Source organism: Bos mutus, chromosome 23 (genome assembly GCF_027580195.1).
Source record: "Bos mutus isolate GX-2022 chromosome 23, NWIPB_WYAK_1.1, whole genome shotgun sequence".
Taxonomy (NCBI): domain Eukaryota; kingdom Metazoa; phylum Chordata; class Mammalia; order Artiodactyla; family Bovidae; genus Bos; species Bos mutus.
The window spans coordinates 27,862,552-27,869,819 of record NC_091639.1 but is presented as its reverse complement, the minus strand read 5'-3'; positions in this window follow the sequence as shown (position 1 = coordinate 27,869,819).

Genomic DNA, 7,268 nt, shown 5'->3' with positions numbered 1-7,268 from the left:
AGACAGGGCAGTTCAGAAGACATTTACACATCCTCTAGAACAGAATCTCATCCAACAACACAAGCTTTGTTTCTACTCACTTTGCAATTCTGTCACAAATTTTTGTTTGGTGATTTAAATTTTGACAAAAACATGAAAGAACTATAAATTACCTGTCTTTCAGTTGTCTGTGATAATACCTAGTTTTCCTTTACTGCATTAAACTCTAATGTAACTGAGCAGGACCCCATGGGGCCTTTGCGGGGAGGGCAACAGGCCTTTCCCCACATCCTCTACTTTAGCTCCTTTCTGAAGTACCTTGATAATAGTACTTGCTGTACATTTCCTGAGTTGTTTTGCAGATATGAAACCACTCCCCTCCCTTACCAAATGGAAGATGTTAACTACAGACAACTGTGAGTACACAGCTCCAGGCCTCCTAGAGCCTAAGGATTGATGTTAACCCATGTGACACCACCCTGTTCCCTCACCATCAGCCAATCAAAGAATTGTGCACGAGCTGACCCTGCAACCCACCCCACTTCACCTTGCTTTTCAAAGTGTTTTGCTGAAACACTTCAGGGAGTTGGGACCTTTTTAAGGTATGAACCACCTTGCACGGCCCTGCAGTAAGCTTTTCTCTCCTACAAACTCCCACATGTTTTGTTTGGTCTCACTAGGAGCGGGGAAAAATTAAAACTGAAAGTAAAACACAACTGATGGAATCACACCGCACCACCTTCAAAGATGATTTCTCCCTTCTAGCTGGGATGTTAGCATTGGAATTATTTTGTGCTGTGCTGTGCTTAGTCTTGTCCAACTCTTCATGCCCCCATGGACTGCAGCCTGCCAGGCTCCTCTGACCATGGTGTTCTCCAGGCAAGAATACTGCAATGGGTAGCCATTCCCTTCCCCAGGGGATCTTCCCAACCCAGGGAATGAGCCCAGGTACCCTGCAGTGCAGGATTCTTTTGGACAGAGCTGCCAGGGAAGCCCTAAAAAAAAAAAAAAAATACAGTCTAACTAGCATCAACAGCCTAGTACCCTTTCCTCAGGTTTCTAATCACCCATGTTTTTCAATCTCTGGCAGAAATATTGGCTCCAACTATAAAACCCAATTGCTAACAGCACTTTGCTTTTTCTGACCTTACTGTACCTGGCAATGAGAGGAAAAGGAGACGGAAGCCACTCCCAGCCTCTCCTTTTTTCCTTTAGCCCCTCCAGCCTCAGCAGTGCTGGTGGCATGTATGTTCCCAACCCTGTTCCAAGTTTGTTTACTTCTTGAGTGAACTTTTGCTCACTCCCCCTTATTCAGGCTCTTGTGATTTTAAAAGTTACAAACAAGAATAGCTAACATTGACTTACCCTTCTTACTAATTGATGTGGAGCTTTCTCTCCCTCTAACAGATCTATGCATTTACAAGGCTGCTTGAGTATACAGTACTCAATTGAAAACTGTTGCTGCTGCTGCCGCCGCTAAGTCGCTTCAGTCATGTCCAACTCTGTGCGACCCCATAGACGGCAGCCCACCAGGCTGCCCCATCCCTGGGATTCTCCAGGCAAGAACACTGCAGTGGGATGCCATTTCCTTCTCCAATGCATGAAAGTGAAAAGTCAAAGTGAAGTCGCTCAATCGTGTCCGACTCCTAGTGACCTCATGGACTGCAGCCTACCAGGCTCCTCCGTCCATGGGATTTTCCAGGCAAGAATTCTGGAGTGGGGTGCCATTGAAAACTGTTATAAGGCGTTAATTGCAATAGGACTGTCAGACGTTAGTTAGTACCATGCAGTTACTGCACTGAACACTAGGTGTCAGATTTTAGCTCTAGATTATTTCTCAAAGAGCTAGCACTCGTTTCTATTTCTTTAGAAATTTTTTACATTTTGGACTATTTCCTTTCAGCAGATTCCTGGGACTAGGAACATGGAAAATAAATATACAAAAATAACAATCAGATCAGTCGCTCAGTCGTGTCTGACTCTTTGCGACCCCATGAATCACAGCACGCCAGGCCTCCCTGTCCATCACCAACTCCCGGAGTTCACTGAGACTCATGTCCATCGAGTCAGTGATGCCATCTAGCCATCTCACCCTCTGTCGTCCCCTTCTCCTCCTGCCTCCAATCCCTCCCAGCATCAGAGTCTTTTCCAATGAGTCAACTCTTCGCATGAGGTGGCCAAAGTACTGGAGTTTCAGCTTTAGCATCATTCCTTCCAAAGAAATCCCAGGGCTGACCTCCTTCAGAATGGACTGGTTGGATCTCCTTGCAGTCCAAGGGACTCTCAAGAGTCTTCTCCAACACCACAGTTCAAAAGCATCAATTCTTCAGCGCTCAGCCTTCTTCACAGTCCAACTCTCACATCCATACATGACCACAGGAAAAACCATAGCCTTGACTAGACAGACCTTTGTTGGCAAAGTAATGTCTCTGCTTTTGAAAAATAACAATACGAATTTTGAAAAAATAGGTTAAAAGGGGAGATTAACCCCACTAATATTAAAACATACTATAAAACTCATGTAAAGTGTAGTAATGGTACATGATTATGCACAACAATGAGTTGGGGTGGGAAGGGGAATGCTCAGAAATTAACAAGTACATAAGAAAGCTTAAAATAAGATCAAAGTGACATCTCAAGTCACTCAGATAAAGATGGAATTTTAAATAAGTGTCAGTGAGGCAAATGGCAGAAATTGAAGAGGAACTAAAAAGCCTCTTGATGAAAGTGAAAGTGGAGAGTGAAAAAGTTGGCTTAAAGCTCAACATTCAGAAAACTAAGATCATGGCATCCGGTCCCATCACTTCATGGGAAATAGACAGGGAAACAGTGGAAACAGTGTCAGACTTTATTTTTTGGGCTCCAAAATCACTACAGATGGTGACTGCAGCCATGAAATTAAAAGACGCTTACTCCTTGGAAGGAAAGTTATGACCAACCTAGATAGCATATTCAAAAGCAGAGACATTATTTTGCCAACAAAGGTTTGTCTAGTCAAGGCTATGGTTTTTCCTGTGGTCATGTATGGATGTGAGAATTGGACTGTGAAGAAGGCTGAGCGCCAAAGAATTGATGCTTTTGAACTGTGGTGTTGGAGAAGACTCTTGAGAGTCCCTTGGACTGCAAGGAGATCCAACCAGTCCATTCTGAAGGAGATCAGCCCTGGGATTTCTTTGGAAGGAATGATGCTAAAGCTGAAACTCCAGTACTTTGGCCACCTCATGCGAAGAGTTGACTCATTGAAAAGACTCTGATGCTGGGAGGGATTGGGGGCAGGAGGAGAAGGGGACGACAGAGGATGAGATGGCTGGATGGCATCACCGACTCGATGGACGTGAGTCTGAGTGAACTCCGGGAGTTGGTGATGGACAGGGAGACCTGGCATGCTGTGATTCATGGGGTCGCAAAGAGTCGGACATGACTGAGCAACTGATCTGATCTGAGGCAAATGGATAGCTGCCGGGGACCAGCCCCGGCTGATCCAGGGTATTCGAAGGAGAGACGGCATAGGCGAGGATCAGGAAACAATTGCTTAATTAAACGTTAATTAAGGATATAAAGAGTAATAGAATGAGGATAGCTCAGTGAGGAAATTTAGTGGAGAAAAGCGGCTGAAATAAGGATAGCTCAGTAGGAAAATTCAGTGGAGAAAAGAGGCTGAATAATTCAGCCAGAAGGTAAGAGAAAGAACGACATGGGGAAACCAAGTTTCGGTGAACAAGGCCTGCACTTTATTTTCCAAAGTAGTTTTTATACCTTAAGTTATGCATAGAGGATAATGGGGGAAGAGGTAGAGTCATGCAGCAAGCCAGGCTTTCTTCCTGCAAACTTATCATATGCAAAAGCTTAGGGGATTTGCATCATCTTCTGGCCCGGAGGCCTGTTAACATTTTAAGACCCTTTCTTCAGAAAACTTATTTTTCTCTAAAGGTGATTGGTCAGGAGCCACCCTCCAAAAGCATTAGATAAAGTTGCATTCCTACAGAGCAAAGGTGTGGTGGGCTATAACAAGAAAAAGAATTAACTCAAGGGTCCCAGGTTACAAACATTAAAGCTACTACTTACACCAATTATATTAATCAATACACTGCCAGGGACACAGCAGGTAAGGGATATGGAGACTTAGCAGCAAACATTGGCCCAACAAGTGAAAATCCCTTCACCAATACAATTTCTAATCAATTTTTTAACTACTCAAAAGAATCTGTGTTTAGTCAGTTTAGAACATCTCCTGCCTCTCACAGTTGGGAGGCTCTGAACAATCACATATGGCCAGAAAAACCTATTCAGGCAGGCTAGAGGATTTCCAAAGGAGTTTGTAGGTTGAAACACTGTCACACCCAGGAATTATTAACTGGAGCTGTAAGCTAACTCTTTTTTCAGAGAGGTAGTGGGGGACAGCCCCCCGTAAAGTCAGAGGTGTAGGTGAAAGCACAAAGCAGAAAGTAGGCAGACTCTGGTTTTGGGGGTAGATGGGGGACTCCTGAGGCTCGATCCCGCCTTTGCGTATGCCGAGCCTCCTTCCTCATGACCTTTGTCATGGGCGGAGTTCCTCACGCTGGCTCCCGGCAGTGATAGAATTCCAGTTGAGCTATTCCAGATCCTGAAAGATGATGCTGTGGAAAGTGCTGCACTCAATATGCAATATGCAATATGCACTCAATATGCAATATGCCAGCTCCTGGCAGATAGCAATCTGAAAAAAAAGTAAAATAAAGTTGTACTCATTCTTCATATCTATACAAGAGTAAATTCCAAACTGATCCAAGATACAAATAAATAAATAAATAAGTCATACAAATACTAGAAGAAAACATTGGTTGGTTCCTTTATCATCCAGATAAAAGAAAAATCTTTCCAAATTCAGAAGTAATAAAACTGTTAAGTTGGATAAATAAAATACATATGTATGTGTGCGTGTGTGTGATTCCTCAATGGCAAAAGACCAAATCTAATGTCAAAATACAAATTACAAACTAGGAGAAACTATTTGCAATTTATATTACAAATAGAAAATTATTTTCAGTAAAATATAAAGAGCCCTTAACAGTGAGAGGAAAAAGTACTCAAACCCAATAGATAAATGAGCAAAAGGCATGATTAATTCACAGAAAAACAAAACGGTCCTAATGCTTTTTTGTTCAGTTGCTCAGTCATGTCCGACTCTTTGTGACTCCATGAAGTGCAGCACACCAGGCTTCCCTGTCCTTCACTATCTCCCAGAATTTGCTTTAACTCATGGCCATTGAGTCGATGTTACCATCCAACCCTCTCATCCTCTGTCGCTCCCTTCTCTTCATGCCCCCAATCTTTCCCAGCAATAGGGTCTTTTCCAGTGAATTGGCTCTTCGCATCAGGCAGCCAAAGGATTGGAGCTTAAGCTTTAGCACCAGTCCTTCCAATGAATATTCAGGCTTGATTTCCTTTAGGATTAACTGGTTTGATCTCCTTGCTGTCCAAGGGACTCTCAAGAGTCTTGTCCAGCATCACAGTTCAAAAGCATCAATTCATCAGTGCTCAGCTTTCTTTATGGTCCAGCTCTCATATCCATACACTATTACTGGAAAAACCATAGCCTTGACTATACGAAAAAGATGCTTAACTTCACATAAATGAAAAATGCAATTAAACTATCATGTGATATCTTTTCCTACCTATCAGATTGGCAAAAATAAAAAAAATATTGAGAACACAGATTTGAAGTTATAAAAAATAGGCATATTCATAAACTGATAGTAGGGGTGCTGCTGCTGCTGCTAAGTCGCTTCAGTCGTGTCTGACTCTGTGCGACCCCATAGACCGCAGCCCACCAGGCTCTCCTGTCCCTGGGATTCTCCAGGCAAGAACATTGGAGTGGGTTGCCATTTCCTTCTCCAATGCATGAAAGTGAGAAGTGAAAGTAAAGTCACTCAGTTGTGTCTGACTCTTCACGACCCCATGGACTGCAGCCTACCAGGCTCCTCCATCCATAGGATTTTCCAGGCAAGAGTACTGGAGTGGGGTGCCATTGCCTTCTCCGGACAGTAGGGGTAGGAAAGCTGTAACTCCACTGAGGGGAATTCAGTAACGTCTAATAAAACACATGTGCATTTCTACGATTCAACTTCCAGAAAATTAGACTGAGGATTCCTCCAGAAATCTAAAGCCAGTGTTTGCACTGGGTTATTCACTCCCATATTATTCTTTGTAATATCAAGCTTTTAGAGACAACCTAAATTTCCATCCTTCAAAGTCAATTTGAATGAATTATGAGACATCTACACAATGAAGTGTTTGTAATCATGAGGAAGTGCTCTGTGATATAACCTGAGGTACTTTCCATGATATGTTTTTAAATGGAAAAAGAAAACTACGTGTACAAAAGTCTATAAGAAAGAATGAGAAAATCAGTGTGATCTCTGCTAATTTTTCTTACTTTTGCTAACAAAAATACAGGAAAATTAAATCAGAAACTAATTTTTAAATGACTTGTAAACGGTGGAGGAAGGCATTGCAGAGTCAAACAGTGCTACGTGACTGAACACAAGTAGTGGAGTTAAGGATGGGAGTAAGACTTCCGGAATATATCCCATTCATATTGTTTTGACTTTTGAACAATGTGTGAAACTGGGTACGTGTGTGTGTTAGTTGCACAGTCATGTCTGACTCTTTTCAACCTCATGCACTGCAGCTTACCAGGTTCCTCTGTCCCTGGAATTCTCCAGACAAGAATACTGGAGTGAGTTGTCATTCCCTTCTCCAGGAGATCTTCCCAAAGCAGGGATTGAACCCCGGGTTTCCTGTATTGTAGGCAGATTCTTTACCATCTGAGTCACCAGGGAAACCCCCATAAAACTGAGATTAAAGATACAATCTTTTAATTGTGTTGACTGAAAGGGCAACAAGTGACCATACTCAATGATAATCCCTGATTGTCAGATCTTTGTAAATATCTTTCAGGGAGACTAGAGCTCTTAGAGAAAAAGGCTGAAGAACAGGAAAAAGGGAAGGAGAAAAAGAAAGAATACCTTGGGCCAGAAAAAATGATATCCTCAAGACTAATTTATGCAGCTAGTAGATGGCAGGGATAGGAATTATATACAGGGAGTTTAGCTCCATCAGTCTCTCCCAAATTCTGCACTGTATCACAATAGAAAGGAAGGAAGGAACTGCTTAAAAGACAAAAAAAAAAAACAATAGGAGGAGAAAGGGCAGAGGAGAGGTAAAAGAGACACAAAGCGTAGTCAGAAGAAAGCAGGAAAGGGTACATATCAGAAGTTTTAAACTGAAGGAGGGCTAAATCCTATGCT